The sequence below is a fragment of the Antechinus flavipes genome, chromosome 1 (genome assembly GCF_016432865.1).
Source record: "Antechinus flavipes isolate AdamAnt ecotype Samford, QLD, Australia chromosome 1, AdamAnt_v2, whole genome shotgun sequence".
Taxonomy (NCBI): domain Eukaryota; kingdom Metazoa; phylum Chordata; class Mammalia; order Dasyuromorphia; family Dasyuridae; genus Antechinus; species Antechinus flavipes.
The window spans coordinates 66827508-66850009 of record NC_067398.1 but is presented as its reverse complement, the minus strand read 5'-3'; the positions used below and the strand labels follow the sequence as shown (position 1 = coordinate 66850009).

At 32.8% G+C, this 22502-nt stretch overlaps 1 pseudogene; it reads left to right on the top strand.

The window, feature by feature from the left end:
• The first annotated feature begins 11483 nt into the window (after positions 1 to 11483).
• LOC127544099 (lutropin-choriogonadotropic hormone receptor-like) lies at positions 11484 to 14499 on the top strand (annotated as a pseudogene).
• The last annotated feature ends 8003 nt before the right edge of the window (positions 14500 to 22502 follow it).

The window sequence follows — 22502 nt, the reverse complement described above, 5'->3', positions numbered from 1 at the left end:
GAAATTAATTATAGACCTTTATAGAGCTTTAGAAAAATTAGAGATGGTAGATGTATGACAATTGATGAAAGGAAATACACCACATATCTATTTCCATGTTATGAGATAGAATTATATGAACATCAACACCTTTTTTTCCTCGTAGAATCACTGTTCTTACCTGCCTTGTATTTCATGTATAAATAAAGTTTTTGATAGCTCTCAACTTACCATTATGAAACTTCAACCATTAAATTTCTTTATCTGGTTTTCTACTTCTGGGAATTTATCACATATGTTGTTTTGGCATATTGGGAGTTAAATATTTCTAGCCGTTATGGAAGTGCAAAAATAAAACAGGATATAGAAGGGTCTTGCAGACATTGATAAGAATATGAAAACCATAGCCATTCACCACCTAAGCTGTTTGTAGAATAAAAAATACCAACTGGTAGTCAGCCTTTTTTTGGCCAGTTTCATATCATTCTGTGTACTGTGTAACTGCTTTGTTTTTCATGAATTATCTATCTTACATAGGTACATTCATCTTCATCTCTATATTAGAAATCTGTAGATTCCTTTAAATTTCAGTTTAAGTGCCATCTTATATATGTGATTTTTTATAAGCCAGCTTATTGGCACTCCCTTGCTTGCAGTTTTGATTGTTACTTTTTCAAGGCCAGTTATGGATGTTTTATTTACATAATATTCATGCTGGTGTTGCTCTTGTTATTTTATTTTTCAATCTTTTTATTTACATTGTTTTTTTCCTAATGACTTGTTTCATTGTTATAATTATAATTTTATTAAACATGTTTATATTATTATTAGCAAGACATTTATTTTATTCACATTTCTGATTGTTTCAATAAAAATGTTTTTGATTTGATAAATTTGGCAGTGCTGTTAGATAATGTCATTTTTTTCATCTTTTTAAACTTTCATATCCAACAATTTTGACCCTGCATTTTTAGTATTTAACTCTAATTTTTTATGATTTTTTTATTCATTTGTTTACTTTCTTCCAGTATTCTAAACTCTGATGACAGGTTTATCACTGCTAGAAAAAAAAATAAACATGATTTTTCCTATTGATATATTCATAACTATTATATTGATTAAAACTCCCTGAACTCCACCTCTATATGTCCAGTGTTTTCTGCAATCTTTTAAATAAACTTTTAATATTGTAGACCATGCAAATGTCTCTGTAGTACTCTCCTTTGCTGGATGATGAGTCTTTGGTTGGGATCACTATTTTATTAAATATCAAGATCATCCATGTATATTTATTTCTATTCAGTTCTTGACAGTCATTTTCCACCTCTTTTTATTTGCATTCCTTCTCCCTCCCATAGTATTTACTAGTCACCTTTCATGTGTTATGCTATATTTCCATTAAAATGTAGGTTCCCTGAAAGTAAGGAATATTTTCCTAGCTTTTATTTTTATTCTGTTTACCACAATGCATGACATATAGTGAGCTTTCATTAAATGGTCTATTTTAATCCATTATTTATCAAGCTAGATGACTATATAACCATTTTTAATTGTCTAATAAGAGGAATAGACTTAAAAGCAACATTATACATTTAATATCCATCTTACATATCACTTATGATGGTCAGAATTCCTACAAATCATTTAATCTCTCTGGTTTACTTATAGAAATAATGAATTGGATTAAATTCTCTTCCAATTTAATATTTTGATGAAAATCTATCTTTCACATCTCAATGTGAAAAATTGAGATTATAATACATACACTTTACCTTTTCTATTTATACTAAGAAGCTAGAAAACCTCTTTGTGGCAACCCAATGTATGTTTAATTTAAATTATTTGTGTGTGTATGTATACATATACACACACACATAATTTAAATTAAACATACATTGATTCAATTTGGCATGGTATATATATACCATGCCAAATTGAATTAATTCCTTTAATTTTTTTTTAAGATTCCAAATTACTTCAGTGTCTAAATTCAACAATTACAGCAATGCAAACAGTTTAGCCCCTTGCTAATAGATGTGATTGAATAACTCTTAATAGCTAAATGTAACTTGATAGTATATTAAAAATCCATCTAACTAATGTTACCAATCATGACTGAAGACAGTTTAATAATGGATTATACATGCACATACACAAATATTTTAATGTCCAATCAATCGGCAGTTCCTTATTCAGTGACTACTAGAACAGCTAATCTATCTTTAAGAATGAACCAAAAACTCACTCAAATTATTGATTTTATTGCTGTCTACTTCTGTAGACATGTATAAATATCACTTAATAGTTCCTGGCCTCAATTTCCTTAGTTATGCAATGAAAAAATTTGAACTAGACAATCCCCAAGATATTTTCTAGCTATAAATATAATCTAGAAATTTCACCTTGACTATTGTGAAAGTCTTCTAAATGAATGCCATTCTTTCCTTATTTCATACATCCTAGGAAGCTAAGTGTTATACAGCACCAGCTCTGGAATCAGGAAAACATGAGTTGTACAACCACAGACACTTACTAGCTCTGGGAACTTAAATAAATTACATAATCTCAATTTCCTCATTTGTAAAAGTATAATACAATGCCATTTATTTCTCAGAATTATGATGATCAATATAAGTGTAAAGCATTCAGTATCATGCCTCACATATACTAAACACTATACAAATATTAGCTACTATTATTATATTATTACCAAAGTATTTTTTCTAATATATAAGTATGATTACTTCACTCCCTCCTAAAAATAAAAAAAATAAAAAATAAAATAAAACTTTAATTGTTCTCCATGAGCTCCAAAACAAAATGGACTACTTTATATGGAAATTAATCCCATCTGTAATATACCATTTCAATCTGTCAAATAGATTATTAACTCTATAGAGATGGGGGATGTTACTTTTTATTCATTGATCCCCAGAATCTAATATAGTGGAAATGATGGCAGTTGGAACATAAAAATAGCTATGACACTTAAAAGTCATGTAAAATATGAGCATTCAATCTATTTAGAATTATTTTTAATATTGGATAGGTAGTGGATATATATGTTCTTCATACTTAATGATTATTTACTCTTATTCCCCCATTTTCCTGATAAAAATAAAAAAAATATTCCATTGAAATAAATTGACATGTTCAAGGTTACAATGGTATTGCATTGCAAAATCAATATTTTAGCCTGTCTTCTCACTCCAAATCCAAATTCCCCAATACATTAATGCGAATAAATGTTCCACAGTGAGTACAATGTGATTATTCTAGTATAATTGTTTTTTCTAAACTTACATGAAGAAAAAATTTTGGAATCTCTCCATTTCTGCTGTCAGACTGGATCTTCAGAACACAGCTGCATGTCTTCCATCGCCAATAAACAAAGTGATTTTTTTTCCTGAAGTTTTGGATAGATGTTTCAACCACAAGTGGGCATATTTAAGTTCTCAAATTCAAATTAGATAAAAGGTTTTACATATATTGGAACCAGAGGCTTTACTCATGTCTCTGATTATTTCAATCAAGATAGGTTTTTCAATTGATAAATTTATCAAATCTAAGTGAGGTTGGGTAACGTCTCCACTCCACCACAATACAACCTCAAACACAACATAACTTTGATACTGTATTTTTAACATTTGCCTCTAAATATTTTAATGGCTGTTTTTCAAATGTGTCATTTCTTCCAGTAAATCACAAACTCTGTGAGCAGAACAAATATATTTTATTAATGCTAATATTCTTCTCCTAGCTAAATACAAAATCTTGGACATAGGATGCATTCAGCAAGTGCCTATGCCATGTAGAGATGGTTCCCTACTCTTAAATCCCATTTTCTTCCTATGACATATTTTTTTTCAAGAGACTTCAGAATGAATGAGAATGTAAGAATTTATGATAGAGTTGTTCATAACAATGGGCATTATATTCATGATTACTGGATAAAAATTAGAAAAAATATCATTTAAAATTTTATTTTGTCTAAACAAGATATGTGATTGTATGTGGGTATGTGACATGATCTCTCCATTTTCATCCCATTTATCATGGGTCTTTTTCACATGGACTGATTTAACTTAGTCCTGTGTTGATTGGGTCTATGAATATCCTGCTTTCAGGAGCAGAGCTGTATTTTTCTCTTTTATTCTTTTGTTAGAACATACTGCACATTGGTACAATTCTGAGCTTAAACAAATTCAAGTCTGGCTATTATATATCAATTTATTTCCAGTGTGTTTCAGACATTTTAACCTAACCTCTAAAACCTTTAAATTTCTCTCTAAATATAGATGAGAACAAGAAATAGAGATACTGCATAATTAGCCATTTCACTTTAATATGGAAAGTGCATATTAAAATGTAGATGTTCAATTGGACTAGAAAATGACTAAGATAATGTTTTCCTTCAGTCCAATATATTGCCAGAAAATAATCAACTAAAGAATCACTTTTCCACTTGCAGGAAGATCTCAAGCTCTTTTGGCAGCACCTACAGCTTGATAATGATCTAATGATGAAAATGAGGTAGATTAGTGAATAAGGCATTAGGAGGATAGAAAGGGCAGATGTGGTGAGCATTGGCTCATAATCAGAGAAAATAATAGCATGAATTTCAATCACTTCTCTCCTTCTTTTTCTAGACCCTACTTTTGGAGGGTAAGGGGCTGCATATTTCCCATTACTTGGAATCGGGCTGAACAGAACATATTAAGTATAGTATTAAATTAAATTGAAGGAAGCATCATGGCATCATGTAAATTCCTATCTTACTTTCCCAGACCTTCTCAACAATGTCCCAGAAAACACTTCACTCCTAAACTCACACCTTCACTGGACATTAAACTTGAAAGCTATGTTCTAGTTCTATTGTTTTCACCATCTGATTGGTTGGCTTTTCCGAGAACCTCCATTTTAAGGAGAATCAGGACATCCATGTCTATATTCTTTTCCAAGAAACACTTGACTCTCCCAGATTTTCTCTAAAATGTTCCAAATATCTTTTTTCTCCATCTATCTTCTTTTCAGTTGCTTTTCATCTGTCTTTCCCCATCAGAGTATAAGTTCTTGAGAACTTTTTATTTTGTTTATATTTATATTCTCAGTACTTATTTTATTTGTGACTATTTGATGGGGATATTAAGACCAAAAGGCACTTTCTTAGATTTGATTTGTCGTCTGGCAATTTTCTTTTATTACATATTAAATTTTGTAGTAGATTAATTAATTAATTAATTTTTATTTATTTATTTTTAATACACATTGTTTTATGAATCATGTTGGAAGAGGAAAATGAGAGCAAAAGGGGAAAATCATAGAAGAGATTAAAAAAACAGGAAAAAAAAAAGAAGTGAACATAGCATATATTGCTTTATATTCAGTCTCCTTAGAACTTTTTTTTCTGGATGTGAATATCATTTTCTGTCCAAAATCTATTAGGATTGCTTCAGATAACTGAATCACTGAGAACCAAGCCTTTCATAGTTGATCACTGTACATTCTTGCTGTTATCATGTACAATGTATTTCTGATTCTGCTTATTTTGCTCAGCATCAGTTCCCTTAAATCTTTCCAGGCCTTTCTATAATCAGCTCGTCCATCATTTTAATAGAACAATAATATTGCATCCCATTCGTGTAGCACTATTTGTTCAGCACCTCCTCAATTGTTGGGCATATACATTCCTTTTGCAATTCTTTACTGTCACAAAATGTTTACTGCTACAAATATTTTTGCACATGTGAGTCCTTTTCCTTCCTTTTTAATTTCCTTGAGCTACAAATCCAGTAATGGTACTGCTTTGTAAAAGGCTATGCACAGTTTGATAGCCCTTTGAGCACAGCTCCAAATTGCTCTCCAGAATAGGTGATCATTTCACAACTCCACCAACAATGCATTACTGTACTAATTTTCCCACATTCCCTCATCCATTTATCATTATCTTTTCCTGTTATCTTTGCCAATCTGTTACTTCAGGGTTGGTTTAATTTGCATTTATCTAATCAACAATGATTTAGAGCACTTTTTCATATAACTATAACTGGCTTTACTTTTGTTATCTGAAAATTGTCCATTCCTATCTTTTGACCATAAATCAATTGGGGAATGAGTTGTATTCTTATAAATTTGACACAATTCTTTACATATTTAGAAATGAGACCTTTATAAAGAATACTGTCCATAAAGATTTTTCCCAGATTTGTACTTCCCATTTAATCTTGTTTCTGTTCATTTCGTTTGGGCAAAACCTTTTTAATTTAATGTAATCAAAGTTGTCTATTTTGCCTTTCATAATGTTTTGTACTTCTTTCATTATAAATTCCTCCCATCTCCAAAGATCTGATGGGTAAATTATCCTTTGTTCTCCTATTTTTTTATGTTACCATCTTTTATACCTAAATCATGCATGCTTTTTGACCTTATTTTGATATGGGATGTGAGATGTAAGTCTATGACAATTTTCTGAGATATTGTTTTCCAGTTTCCCCAGCAATTTTTCTGTTCAAATAGGGAGTTCTTTTCCCCAAAAAATGTTGGAGTCTTTATCAAATTCTGACCATATTAACTAAAGGTTTTGGTGCTGGAGATGAAAGGGGATATGTCATCAATTATGCCATTGCTTCTTCTTAATTTCATTAATTCATGACTATTAAATGTTTAGATTAATTTATTTAACTTTTTTCTTTTCCTCTCTTTTCTTTTCTTTTCTTTTTTCTTTTTTTTTTTTTTGTGGTCATTTAAAGATGACCAAAATATTTGAAATTGGAAATCTAGCTAATTTCTGCTTAGGGGAAATAAATAATGATACAAAAATATTCAGTAGAACAAGATAATTCTTGAAGGTTTTCTATAAAACTGAAATTTCATGAACAATAATATAATTGAATACAGCCATAATAATGTAGTGTAAACAATACTAGAATTAATCAGGATGATTGGGATGCAGTACTTCTGATGTTTATTTTATTTTTGAATCATATTTCCTTTCTTCAAAAGAATGCATGCTATTATTTGCAATATCTAGCTCAAAGGGTTTTTGTAAAATAAAAAGTATTCTAAAAAATATAAAGAAATAAAATTAGAAGCATTGTCACAAAACCAAAGTATAACTTATTGAATTAATGTGGGTTTCAGCCTCACTTTTCTGAATAGGAAATCATGTATCCATTTTGACCTTATTTTGGTATAGAGTGTGAAATACAGATCTATGCCAAGTTTCTGAATATAATTTTCCAGTTTTCCCAGAAATTTTTGTCTTGGTGCCTGAAGCTGGAATTTAAGCATTTATCATATATGTATTAGATTGCTTTAAGCCATTATTGTGTAATGTGTATCTAATCTATTCCACTGATACACCATTCTATTTATAGCCAGTATCAAATGGTGTTGATAACTACTGCTTTATAATATAGTTTTAGGTTTTGTACTGCTAAGTCACAATCCTTTATATTTTATTTTTCATTAATTCCCTTGATATTCTTGACCTTTTGTTCTTCCAGATGAATTTTATTATATTTTCTGATTCTACAAAATAGTTGTTGTCAGCTTGACTGATAGGATACTGAACAATTAGAACAACTTAGGCATAATTGTCATTTTTATTATATTAGCTCTGCTTACACATAAGCAATTGATATTTTTGCAATTGTTTTGATCTGTATTTATATGCGTGAGAAGTGTTTTATAATTGTGTTCATAAAGTTTTGTGTTCTTAGGTTTGTCTTGGCAGGTAGACCCCTAGGTATTTTATTTTGCCTGCAGTAATTTTAAATGAAACTCCTCCTTCTATCTCTTACTAATAGGCTTTACCAGTAATATATAGAAATGTTGATGATTTGTGTGGTTTTATTTTGTATCCTATCTTTGCTAAAACTGTGAATTTTGTCAAGTAGGTTTTTGAATGATTTTCTAGGATTCTCTAAGTATATCATTATATCTGCAAGGAATGATAATTTTATTTCCTCATTCTATTCTATTCTATTCTGATTCCTTTAGTTTCTTTTTTCTTATTTCTTATTGCTAAAGACAACATTTCTAGTTAATGTTGAATAATAGTAGTAATAATGGGCATCCTTGTTTCACCCCTGATCTTACTGAGAATGCATCTAGCTCCTCTCCCTTACAGATAATGTTTGCTCTTGTTTGTAGTTAGATGCTGTTTATTATTTTAAGGAAAGCTCTCTTTAACCCTATGTTCTCTAGTGTTTATAATAGGATTGGATACTGTATATTGTCCAAAGCTTTATCTGCATCTATTGAGATTATCACATAATTTCTGTTGATTTTGTCATTGATATGGTGGATTATGGTAATAATTTTGCTGAAATTGAACCAGGCCTACATTCCTGGTAAAAAATCCACTTGGTCCTAGTTGTATTATCCTGCTGATAAGTTGCTGTATTCTCTGCTAATGTTTTATTTAAAATATTTGTATCAATATTCATTAGGCAGATTGATTTGTAATTTTCTTTCTCTCTTTTGGCTCTTCTTGGCTTAGATATAAGTGCCATATTTATGTCAGTAAAATAATTTGGCAGTACCCCTTCTTTCCCTATTTTTCCAAATAGATTAAATAGTATTGGAATTAAATGTTCTTTAAAAGTTTGGTAAAATCCACTTGTGAATCCATCTAGCCTTGGAGATTTTTATTTTTTTGGGGGGTGGGGAGACTTCATTAATGATTTATTTGATTTTTTTTTCTAAAATGGGACTATTTAAGTAGTTCATTCCTTTTCTCTTAATCTGGAACATTTATATTTTTATAAATATTTATCCATTTCAGTTAGATTGTCAGATTTGCTGTCATAGAGTTATGGAAAATAGCTCCTAATTTTACTTTAATTTCTTTTTTCATTGGTGGTGAGTTCACTCCTTTCATTTTTGATGCTGGTTATTTTCTTTTCCTTTTCTTTCTTTGATCAAATTAACCAATGATTTATCTATATTTTTAAATCTACTCTTAGTTTTATTAGTTCAATAGTTTTCTTAGTTTCAATCTTATTAATCTCTCCTTTGAGTTTCAGAATTTCTAATTTAGTATTTAATTAAGAACTTTTAATTTGCTCTTTTTCTAGCTTTTTTTTTTTTTGCATAACCATTTCATTTATCTCCTCTTTCTCTATTTTGTTCATATAGCTATGTGCAGATATAAAATTTCTCCTAAGAACTTTTGTGGCTTCATCCCACGGGTTTCAGTATGTTGTTTCATTATCATTCTCTTGAATAAAATTATGGATTGTTTCTGTGATTTGTTGTTTGAACCATTCATTCTTTAGGAGTAGATTATTTAATTTCCAATTGTTTTTTAATCTATCTTTCCCTGGCACTTTATTGAATATAAATTTTTGTTGTATTGTAGTCTGAAAAGGCAGCATTTACTATTTCTGCCTTTCTGTAATCAATTATGCTTTAAGATATGGTTAAATATGTGAAGGTGCCATATACTGCTGAGAAAAAAGTGTATTCCTTTGTATACCTTTTCAATTTTCTCCAGATCCCATATCTAGGTTTTCTAGAATCTTATTAACTTCCCTAGTTTCTTTCTTATTTATTTTGTGGTTAGATTTATCTGATTCTGAGAGGGAAACATTGAGGTCCCCCACTAAAATGGTTTTGCTGTCTCTTTCTTCCTGTGACTGCCTTAAAATCTTCTCTAGAAATTTGGTTGCTCTACCACTTAGTGCAAAGATATTTAATAGCATTTCTACTTCATTGTTTAGGTTACCTTTATTAGGATGTACTTTCCTTCCTTATCTCTTTTAATAAGATCTATTTTTACTTTTGTTTTATCTGAGATCAGAATTTCTACCCCTGCTTTTTTTTTTTTAACTTCAGCTGAAGCATAATAAATTCTGTTCCATATATATAATGCGTCTCTCTGTGTCAAATGTGTTTCTTGTAAACAACATATTGTAAGATTCTGCTATTCACTTCTGTTTTATGAGACTTCACCCCATTCACATTCACATTTATGATAAACAGCTCCTTATTTCTCTCCATCCTATTTTCTCTCTTACATTCACTTTTATTCTCTCTTGTATTCACTTTTGTTCTCTCTTCCTACCCTGTCCTTAGTTGATTTTTTTAACCACACCAGCTACGACTTTATATTCTATTTTCCCTTCCCTCTTTCTTTTATCTCTTTTCCTAATGTTTCTGCTCTTTCTTCTATCCTGTCTCTTTCTCTTCTTTTTTCTTTCTCTTTCCACTTTTTATAGGGCTAAAAGAGGTACTATGCAGCTCTGAGTGATTTGAATGTAGAGGATGCTTGTGTTTTCAGGGGGCAGCTTTGGCTGCTTTTCTTAAGAAGAAACTTGGTTTCCAAGAGTTTGCCTTCTTATCCGAGACTGGAAGCCCTCCCACCAATTTGCTCCTTTAGTTAGCCAAGACTGAGGGTTTTAGTTCCTGATTTGCTATGATCATGACCCTCTCAGTTTCTTTCCCCAAGTATATATGAGCTGGGCTGAGGACCCTTTTCACTTTAGTGAAACTAAACTTTCTTAAAGGTTTTCCAGTCTATCTTGAGCTAGAGAATGGTTTCATTCTGTCACTCTTTGTTCAGAGACTTGCTTTCATGTGGTTTTTGAAGGAAATTGGGAGAGCTCAAGCAGCTTCCTTACTTCTCTCTGCCACTTGTCTTCACCCTCAGAAATCTAATGAATATTTTAAAAAACTTTGGAAAGGACAAAATCAAGGCAATAGTTCTTTGCAGCTGAGTTGGACTAGAGAAATGTCATGGAAGATGAATAGGTTGAAAAAATGGAAATTTATGATATTTGAAAAAATATTATGCACAATATGAGGACAAAAGTTGGAGAACAAAGAAAGACTTTGAGCCAGGTATTGAACTCATTAAACGTGAGGATATCTTGGGAATATAAAAATTATAGTGACAAGGATCTACATTGAAATTTTTAAATTTCTGAACCTCAAAGGATGAAAGTTTGCTGAATGATGGCAGAGCAAGTGTCTTTAAGTAGTAATAGAGAGTAAAAGAATGTTTAAATCCCCCCACTATGTTTACTGATTCAGAGAGAAATAGTGAATATATAACTAGTACTACAAGGAATAGCTGAATTTTTTTGTCAATAAGATAAAGTCATCTCTATCAATGTTATAAGATTAAAGACTGAGAAATGAAAATAATTAAGATTTAAGTTAGTTTATTAATTATTGAGCAGTCATTTTACAGAGCACAGTGGAAATACAGGGAAGATCTGAACTGGGACATTTGTAGAATAATAGGATTGTGAGATATTCAAGTGAGAGAGCTTGCATTTGGAAAGGAAAACAAGATGCATATTTCAATAACTGTGGGCTCCCAGTTAATAGGATTAAGAGAGTTTGAGGGCATATAAGTGTGCTAACCATTGTGGAATTAAATTCAGCAGACATTTTTCATATTCTACATTCTAGGCAAGTGCAACTGGAGATATCTTCTAATTCCTCTAAAGTTTTAAATGTCCTATACCTGGATTATTTTTCTTCTTCAACTCTCCATGTTGGGAGTTCTCTTACTTTTCCCAATACCTGATACAGGTAATATTTCTTTCAGACACACTTTAATTCTACTACATGAAAATTATCTCTTTGAATTTTCTTAATGTATCTTTTAAAATGATCACATTTTACTGTATGTGTGTGTGTGTGTGTGTGTGTGTGTGGGTGTGTGTATGTATCCTTTTTTTTTTTCCCTTTGCAAGAATATCACTTCTAGTCAGGGACTATGGAATTTTCTTTCATCAATCATGATCACTGAAAAATCAATAAACTAAGCATGATTTTCTCTTATTGTAAATCATTGTACCTGCAAAGATGTATAAAAAAAAGAGCTGATCTTTATCCCTTTCTTCTTCCTAAAGATTTGAGACACTGATGGTTCTTTAATTAACACTGGCCAATTGTCTTAGAAGGAAATGGGAGATAGAAGATAAATGGGATGATAGAAGGAATAAACCTATATAAATATCAGAGGATTACATTGAATGAGTGGGCCTACACTTTTTAGATACTAGAAAAAGAAAAAAAAGAAAATAGAGTGGGCTCATCATGAATTGACCTGGAGTAAAAGTGAGAGATCCTTTAAAGTCATCTATTAAAGAAAGTTCACTCACACTTTAAGGGATACAGTGGGAAACAATAAAAAATTAAAATAACATTCTGGACCAAGAAACATTAAAAATTATAATATAATTTCTCATTGCAATACTTTTATAATCTAAGTGTCAAAAAATGTGCATCACTTTTTTGAAAGGTGAACTGTACATCCAGGAGCAAAACAGAATAAAACAAAACAAAGAAAAAAAAATGAAAGACAGACCAACACCAAAGGACAGAAACTGGCAAGGAGTGCCTTCTGGGTAATAAACAAAATAGTAAAAGGGAATCATATGAAAACAAATACATAAGGACAAGAGAATTCAGAAGAACAGGAGGCAAAAAAGGAGTTGCCTTCTCTCCTTAGGTCAAGGAAAGAGTGGGAAAAGGGCCCATGCTAGAGGTATTGTTTATCCAGCTGAGATAATAGATATAAGCTTCTGAGACAATGAAGCAGCTATTGACTCCACAGGGCTTCCAAAACTGCTGCCTGTGTTACTGCTGCTACAGCTAAGATTTCTGCCTATGAGAATTCACTATCCCAATTTCTATAACTATAACCCTAATGGAACTTCCATTGCTCTGATAGAGGCCAACTTCACCAAGATATCACTTACCTATCTCCCTGTCAATGTCATCCTTCACAAGCTTTCAGAGAAATTAGTCATGTATTAATAATTGAAATCTCAGTTACTCACTGAAAAAAAGATGAAAGCTAATGCCTTTGACAGCCTCCTCGATTTGCATGAAATTTCGATCCAGAATACCAAAAAGATCGTATACATTGAGCCTGAAGCATTTACAAACCTTTTTTGGTTAAAATATCTGAGTATCTGTAATACAGACATACAAAAGCTCCAGGATTTTATAAAGATTTTCTTAGCTGAATTTAATATTATTTTGAAAACTTGTGAATATGCACATAACCAGCGTCCTAGAACATGCTTTTCAAGGGAGGAATAATTGCCCAACACTCAACTTTCATGGATTTGAAGAAATACAAAGCCATGTGTTCAATAGAACATTGATCTCATTGGACTTAAAGGAGAATAAGATCAAAGGAAAATGCACAATGATGCCTTGAGAGGGGCTGCATGATCCAAAGTTTTGGTAGGAACTACTCAGCTATAGGGTGACATTCAGATTTTAATTGCTGCATTACCTCATTCCCTGAAGTAATTGTCATCTGGTCAAAAAAAGTGTCAAAATGTCAACATTCCCAAAAAATGTGAAAGCATAAGGAAACCAAATGAAACATTGTATTCTGCCATTTTTGTGAATAGTGAACTAAGTATCTGGCCTTATGACTATGACTTTTGCTCATCTAAAATATTTTGGTGTGCTCTTAAACCAAATGACTTGAATCCTTGTAAAGATATGATGAGTTATAACTTCCTTTGAGTCTTGATATTACTCTAGCAATCATGGGAAAAATTCACTGCTTCTGATCAGTTATTATAAAATGACAATATCCTGATTTCTCATGTGCAATCTCTCCTATGCATTTGTTTACATGGGGCCCTATCAGCTGATTATTGCTTCAGTTGATTTTAAAACCAAAGATCAATATCATAACTATACCATAGTTTAGCAGACAGGAAGTGATTGTAGTGCTGCTGGTATTTTTCACTGTATTTGCAAGTGGACTTTCTATTCATACTACACACTCATTATAATTGCTCTAGAAAGATGGCACACTATTTCATATACCATGATGCTAGATCAAAAGCTATAATTGAAATGTGTATTATGCTTGACTATGCTTGGAGGCTGGCTATTTTCCACAATATTTGCAGGGTTGCATCTTGTGCTTATTAGCAATTTCATGAAGATCAGGATTTGTTGCTTTGTGGGTCTTTAGACCACTCTCTCCCAAGCATATATACTGATCATTTTTGCAATCGACAAAACTGCTTTCATGGTAATTTGTGTATCTTATATACAAAAATTACTTTCAAGACCAAAATCTGGATGTTTTAGGATCAAAGAAGGTTGTAAAGATTGCAAAAAATTACAATACTAATATTCAATGATTTTAGCTGCATGATCCTTATCTTATTTTTTATCATATCATCTACAATGAATGTATCCCTCATCACAGTGATCCCTAAAAAATTTTAATGGTGTTATTTTATCTGCTTAATTCCTTTACAAATCCATGCTTTATTCAATTTTCAAAAAAAGGCCTTCCAAAGATATGTTTTTCTTTAATGAACAAATTTGGTTACTGTAAAAACTGAGCAGAAATGTGTAGAATGTAGAATTTTTCAGCTTATACCTTCAATGATAAAAATAGTCCCCATGGAGAAAACAAGGATCCTCAAAACATTGAAGTTGTCCACTCTCAAATTCCAGTATAACACAGTCCTGGAAGATACTGCAAAAGATGCTAGATATAATGCAATTATAGAAGTATAGGATTATAACTATATTGATAGTACTGAAATTAACATATGTTTCTACCAAAAAAAAAAAAAAAAACGATGGCTTCATGACCACTTCAGAGACTGGAGAAAAGACCAAGAGAATGATTCTCATCTATGTATAATAAATTCATTATTAAGACAGATTATATTGTTCTTTATCCTAGTAGTGTCTGGCACATATTTAGTTCTTGATCAAATGATAGATTTATTGATACCCATAGTTCCTTGGGACATGTCATTAGTTTTATATCTAGTCTCTTATTAAGAAGAATCTGATCTTTAAGCCTTACATTCCTAGATGTGGATTTTATAGAATTTCACGGGACTCACATTAAATTATTACATAATGAAATTTTCTTAGATAACAAAAATATTCATTCAGAAACTTCCAATATAATGGTTTATAAAAATATTGATCTCAAAGTCCAGATACATTTTACTATGGAATCAAAATATAACAATTTATTTATTCTCAATATATATTTCATTCTTTGGATGAAAAAAAAAAGTTTCCCAGCTTTTTCACTTAAGGCAGGGAAAGTTATTGGAAATCTCATGAAAAGAAATATAAGTTATCTTGCATCATTTAAAGAACTTCATACATTTTATTTTCACAAGATTAGTTGCATTTTCGGGAAAACTGGGACACTAATGCATTGTTGGTGGAGTTGTGAACGAATCCAACCATTCTGGAGAGCAATCTGGAATTATGCCCAAAAAATTATCAAACTGTGCATACCCTTTGATCCAGCAGTGTTTCTATTGGGCTTATATCCCAAAGAAATACTAAAGAAGGGAAAGGGACCTGTATGTGCCAAAATGTTTGTAGCAGCCCTGTTTGTAGTGGCCAGAAACTGGAAAATGAATGGATGCTCATCAATTGGAGAATGGCTGGGTAAATTGTGGTATATGAATGTTATGGAATATTATTGTTCTGTAAGAAATGACCAGCAGGATGAATACAGAGAGGACTGGCGAGACTTACATGAACTGATGCTAAGTGAAATGAGCAGAACCAGGAGATCATTATACACTTCGACAACGATATTGTATGAGGACATATTTTGATGGAAGTGGATTTCTTTGACAAAGAGACCTGAGTTTCAATTGATAAATGACGGACAAAAGCAACTACACCCAAAGAAAGAATACTGGGAAACGAATGTGAACTATCTGCATTTTTGTTTTTCTTCCTGGGTTATTTATACCTTCTGAATCCAATTCTCCCTATGCAACAAGAGAACTGTTCGGTTCTGCAAACATATATTGTATCTAGGATATACTGCAACATATCCAACATATAAAGGATTGCTTGCCATCGAGGGGAGGGGGTGGAGGGAGGGAGGGAAAAAAAATCGGAACAGAAACAAGTGTCAATATAAAGTAATTATTAAATAAAAATTAAAAAAAGATTAGTTGCATTTTAATTATTTATGATAATATTTCAAAGCAATGCAGGGAATTTTTCATGTTGAATTTTTGTCAGAAATGAAGCCATCATCATGTGACCTCCACCAGAATATGTGACCATCAAATCTTTGAGATATTGTGTCAAATTGCTATGATTTTCCTGAGAATTCTCAAGATTCTAAAATAAAATAAAAACAAACTTAAGCTAGCCTATACTGTTTGTAAAATTTTCAAATTATGCTACTCTAGAACTGTGCCAAGAAATCCATATGAAATATATACTCCAAGTTGAAGATTAACTCCAGACTAGTTTGTATGAAGTCTAGACAAATTCTCCTCTTAATATTTTTTTTAATTTAATTTTATTTAATAATAACTTTGTATTGACAGAATCCATGCCAGGATAATTTTTACACAGCATTATCCCTTGGAATCATTTATGTTTTGTTTTTTCCCCTCCCTACCTCCCCCCCCCAAGATGGCAAGCAGTCCTATATATGTTAAATATGTTGCAGTATATCCTAGATACAATACATATTTGCAGAACCGAACAGTTCTCCCACTGCACAGGGAGAATTGGATTCAGAAGGTAAAAAACACTCGGGAAGAAAATAAAAAATCAAATAGTTCACATTCATTTCCCAGTATTCCTTCTTTGGGTGTAGCTGTTTCTGTCCATCATTTATCCAATGAAACTCAGTTAAGTCTCTTTGTCAGAGAAATCCACTTCCATCAGAATACATCCTCATACAATATCGTTGTCGAAGTGTATAATGATCTCCTAGTTCTGCTCATCTCACTTAGCATCAGTCCATGTAGGTCTCTCCAAGCCTCTCTGTATTCATCCTGCTGGTCATTCCTTACAGAGCAATAATATTCCATAACATTCATATACCACAATTTACCCAGCCATTCTCCAATTGATGGGCATCCATTCATTTTCCAGTTTCTAGCCACTACAAACAGGGCTGCTACAAACATTTTGGCACATACAGGTCCCTTTCCCTTTTTTAGTATCTCTTTGGGGTATAAGCCCAATAGTAACACTGCTGGATCAAAGGGTATGCACAGTTTGATAACTTTTTGGGCATAATTCCAGATCGCTCTCCAGAATGGCTAGATTCGTTCACAACTCCACCAACAATGCATCAGTGTCCCCGTTTTCCCGTATCCCCTCCAACATTCATCATTATTTTTTCCTGTCATCTTAGCCAATCTGACAGGTGTGTAGTGATATCTCAGAGTTGTCTTAATTTGCATTTCTCTGATCAATAGTGATTTGGAACACTCTTTCATGTGAGTGGTAATAGTTTCAATTTCTTCATCTGAAAATTGTCTGTTCATATCCTTTGACCATTTATCAATTGGAGAATGGCTTGATTTTTTATAAAGTTGAGTCAGTTCTCTATATATTTTGGAAATGAGGCCTTTATCAGAACCTTTAATTGTAAAGATGTTTTCCCAGTTTGTTGCTTCTCTACTAATCTTGTTTGCATTCGTTCTGTTTGTACAAAGGCTATTTAATTTGATATAATCAAAATTTTCTATTTTGTGATCAGTAATGGTCTCTAGTTCATCTTTGGTCACAAATTTCTTTCTCCTCCACAAGTCTGAGAAATAAACTATCCTATGTTCCTCTAATTTATTTATAATCTCGTTCTTTATGCCTAGGTCATGAACCCATTTTGATCTTATCTTGGTATGTGGTGTTAAGTGTGGGTCCTTGCCTAATTTCTGCCATACTAATTTCCAGTTATCCCAGCAGTTTTTATGAAATAATGAAATCTTATCCCAAAATTTAGAATCTTTGGGTTTGTCAAACACTAGATTGCTATAGTTGACTATTCTGTCTTGTGAACCTAACCTTTTCCACTGATCAACTAATCTATTTCTAAGCCAATACCAAATGGTTTTGGTGACTGCTGCTTTATAATATAATTTTAGATCAGGTACAGCTAGACCACCTTCATTTGATTTTTTTTCATTAATTCCCTTGAGATTCTCGACTTTTTATTGTTCCATATGAATTTTGTTGTTATTTTTTCTAAATCATTAAAATATTTTCTTGGAAGTCTGATTGGTATAGCACTAAATAAATAGATTAGTTTAGGGAGTATTGTCATCTTTATTATATTCGCTCGGCCTATCCAAGAGCACTTAATATTTTTCCAATTATTTAAGTCTGACTTTATTTGTGTGAAAACTTTTTTGTAATTTTGCTCAAATAATTCCTGACTTTCCTTTGGTAGGTAGATTCCCAAATATTTTATGCTATCAACAGTTATTTTGAATGGAATTTCTCTTTGTATCTCTTGCTCTTGGATTTTGTTGGTGGTGTATAAGAATGCTGAGGATTTATGGGGATTTATTTTGTATCCTGCTACTTTGCTAAAATTATGAATTATTTCTAATAGCTTTTTAGTAGAATCTCTGGGGTTTTCTAGGTATACCATCATATCATCTGCAAAGAGTGATAGTTTGGTTTCCTGATTGCCTACTCTAATTCCTTTAATCTCTTTCTCGACTCTTATTGCAGAGGCTAGTGTTTCTAATACAATATTGAATAATAATGGTGATAGAGGGCAACCTTGCTTCACTCCAGATCTTACTGGGAAAGGTTCCAGTTTTCCCCCATTGCATATGATGCTTACTGAAGGTTTAAAATATATGCTCCCAACTATTTTAAGGAAAAGTCCTTTTATTCCTATGCTCTCACGTGTTTTTATTAGGAATGGCTGTTGGATTTTATCAAATGCTTTTTCTGCATCTATTGAGATGATCATATGGTTTTTGTTTGTTTGGTTGTTGATATAGTCAATTATGTTAATAGTTTTCCTAATATTGAACCAGCCCTGCATTCCTGGTATAAATCCTACTTGGTCATAGTGTATTATCCTGGGGATGATTTTCTGTAATCTTTTTGCTAATATTTTATTTAAGATTTTAGCATCAATATTCATTAGGGAGATTGGTCTATAATTTTCTTTCTCTGTTTTCAACCTACCTGGTTTAGGTATCAGTACCATATCTGTGTCATAAAAGGAGTTTGGTAGGACTCCTTCAATCCCTACTTCTTCAAATAGTTTATTTAGCATTGGAGTTAATTGATCTTTAAATGTTTGATAGAATTCAGATGTAAATCCATCTGGTCCTGGGGTTTTTTTCTTAGGGAGTCGATTGATAGTTTGTTCTATTTCTTTTTCTGAGATAGGAGTGTTTAGGATATTTACTTCTTCCTCTGTTAGTTTAGGAAAGTTATATTTTTGGAGGTATTCTTCTATTTCATTTAAGTTGTCGAATTTATTGGCGTAAAGTTGGGCAAAGTAACTCCTAATTATTGCTCTAATTTCCTCTTTGTTAGTGGTGAGTTCTCCCTTTTCATTTTTAAGACTAACAATTTGATTTTCCTCTTTCCTTTTTTTAACCAGATTTACTAAGGGTTTGTCTATTTTGTTGGTTTTTTCATAGAACCAACTCTTAGTTTTATTAATTAATTCAATAGTTTTTTTACTTTCAATTTTATTGATCTCTCCTTTTATTTTTAGAATTTCAAGTTTAGTGTTTGATTGGGGGTTTTTAATTTGTTCCTTTTCTAGCATTTTTAGTTGCAAGCCCAATTCATTGACCTTCTCTTTCTCTATTTTATACAAATAGGCCTCTAGAGATATGAGATTTCCCCTTATTACCGCTTTGGCTGCATCCCATACATTTTGGTATGATGTCTCATTATTATCGTTTTCTTGGATGAAGTTATTAATTATGTCTATAATTTGCTGTTTCACCCAATCATTCTTTAGTATGAGATTATTTAGTTTCCAATTATTTTTTGGTCTACTTTCCTGTGGCTTTTTATTGAATATAATTTTCAATGCATCATGGTCTGAAAAGGATGCATTCACTATTTCTGCCTTACTGCATTTGAGTTTGAGGTTTTTATGTCCTAATATATGGTCAATTTTTGTATAAGTTCCATGAACTGCTGAAAAGAAGGTGTACTCCTTTCTGTCCCCATTACATTTTCTCCAGAGATCTATCATATCTAATTTTTCTAGTATTCTATTTATCTCTTTGACTTCTTTCTTATTTATTTTGTGGTTTGATTTATCTAGTTCTGAGAGTGCAAGGTTGAGATCTCCCACTATTATAGTTTTACTGTCTATTTCTTCTTGCAGCTCTCTTAATTTCTCTTTTAAGAATTTAGATGCTACACTACTTGGTGCATATATGTTTAATATAGATACTTCTTCATTATTCATTCTACCCTTTAGCAAGATATAGTGCCCTTCCTTATCTCTTTTGATTAGATCAATTTTTGCTTTAGCTTGATCTGAGATCAGGATGGCTACCCCTGCTTTTTTGGCTTCACCTGAAGCATAGTAGGTTTTGCTCCAACCTTTTACCTTTAACCTGCATGTATCACCCCGCTTCAGGTGTGTTTCCTGTAAACAACATATTGTAGGATTCTAGCTTTTGATCCATTCTGCTAACCACTTCCTCTTTATAGAGGAGTTTACCCCGTTCACATTTATGGTTAAAATGACCAATTCTGTATTACTTGCCATCTTGTTAACCCCGGTTTATGCTTTTCTCCCTTCTTACTCCCTTACCCCCCTTCCCAGTATTAAGCTTGTGAGCACCACTTGCTTCTCACAGCCCTCCCTTTTTTAGTATCCCTCCCCTCCCTTAGAGTTCCCCCCCAACTTACCCCTTTCCCTCCCAGTTACTGTATTCCCTTCCACTTAGCTTATTCCTTCCCTTTTCACTTTTCCCTTCTCACTTTTCAATGAGGTGGGAGAAGTTGCATCATAGATTGAATATGTCTAAAATTCTTCTCTTAATGCCAATTCTGAAAGCAGTAAAATACTCACTATATTCATCCCTCTCCATTCTTTCTCTCAGATATACTAGGTTTTCTTTGCCTCTTCATGAAATGTACTACCCCCACTTTCCCTTTTTTCTGGTACAATGTCCTTTCCACATCTAGTTTCTAGAACAAGGTATACATGTATTCTTTATACATCTTTATAGCCGAAATATAGATTCCAAGATTAATCTTTACCTTTTTAGATTTACCTTGAGTTTTGTGCTTGTAGATCAAATTTTTTGTTAAGTTCGGGCTTTTTCATCAGAAATAGATGAAATTCGCTTACTTCGTTGAATGTCCATCTTCTTCCCTGGAAAAAGATGCTCAATCTCGCTGGGTAAGTTATTTTTGGTTGCATACCAAGTTCTTTAGCCTTTCTGAATATCATATTCCAGGCCCTTCGATCCTTTAATGTGGATGCTGCCAGATCTTGGGTGATCCTTATTGTGGCTCCTTGATACTTGAATTGGGTTTTTCTAGCCGCTTGTAGTATTTTTTCCTTCGCCTGAGGGTTCTGGCATTTGGCCACTATATTCCTTGGTGTTTTGATTTTAGGATCCCTTTCAGTAGGGGATCGATGAATTCTTTCAATGTCTATTTTACCTTCTGTTTCTATGACTTCTGGGCAGTTCTCTTTGATAATTTCCTGGAAAATAGTGTCCAGGCTCTTTTGTTCATCATACTTTTCTGGAAGTCCGATGATTCTCAGGTTGTCTCTCCTGGATCTGTTTTCCAGGTCTGTTGTCTTCCCCAGAAGGTATTTCACATTCTTTTCCATTGTTTCATTTTTTTGGATTTGCTTGACTGATTCTTCTTGTCTCCTCGAGTCATTCAATTCCAATTGTTCGACCCTGATTTTCAGTGAGGTATTTTCTTCACTCACTTTTTTAAGATCTTTTTCTAATTGTCCAATTGAGTTCTTTTGTTCTGTGGAATTTTTTTCCATTTCGCCAATTTTGTTTTCCAGTTCACCAATCCTATTTTTCAAGTTTTGGTTTCTTTATCCACTCTCTCTTTAACTGACTTCTCCAGGCTCTTTTGCCAAGCCTCCCTCTCCTTTTGCAAAGCCTCCCTCTCCTTTTGCCAAGCCTCACTCTGCTTTTGCCAAGTCTCCCTCTCCTTTTGCAAAGCCTCCTTCTCCTTTTGCCAAGCCTCCTTCCACTTTTGCAAAGCCTCCCTCTCCTTTCCCCATTTTTCTTCTAGCTCCCTTGTGAGAGTCTTTTTAATTTCCTCCATGAGATTCATCTGTGCTGAGGAACATATGATCTCCTCCTTTGGGGATTCACCTGGGGCCTGTTTGTTTTTAGTCTCCTCAGAATTTGGAGTCTGCTCTTTATCTGTATAAAAGCTGTCAAGGGTTAAATTCTTTTTCAGTTTCTTGCTCATTCTGTCTAATAATCAAAGACAAACTATCAAAGAAACAGAAGAAAAAAAAACCCTTGAATGGAGGCTGCTTTCTTTGGGGGAGGGGCAGGGTATTCGTGAGGCACTGGCCCTACTGTGCTGCGCCTGCGCTCTGAGATCCGAGCGCTCTGAGACACTGTGGGGGAGGGGTGGCCAGGTCCCGAGAGACTCCAGCTGTTTGGGGTTGTATTCTTAACTCCCGGTGTTTTTAGCTTCTCTGCTGGGCTGCTGACTTGCTGCCAGAGCAAAGTATCTAATCCTGTAGCAAAGCTCTCCCCGCAGAGATGGCTGCAATCACCTCCCACCCCCTCTGTGCT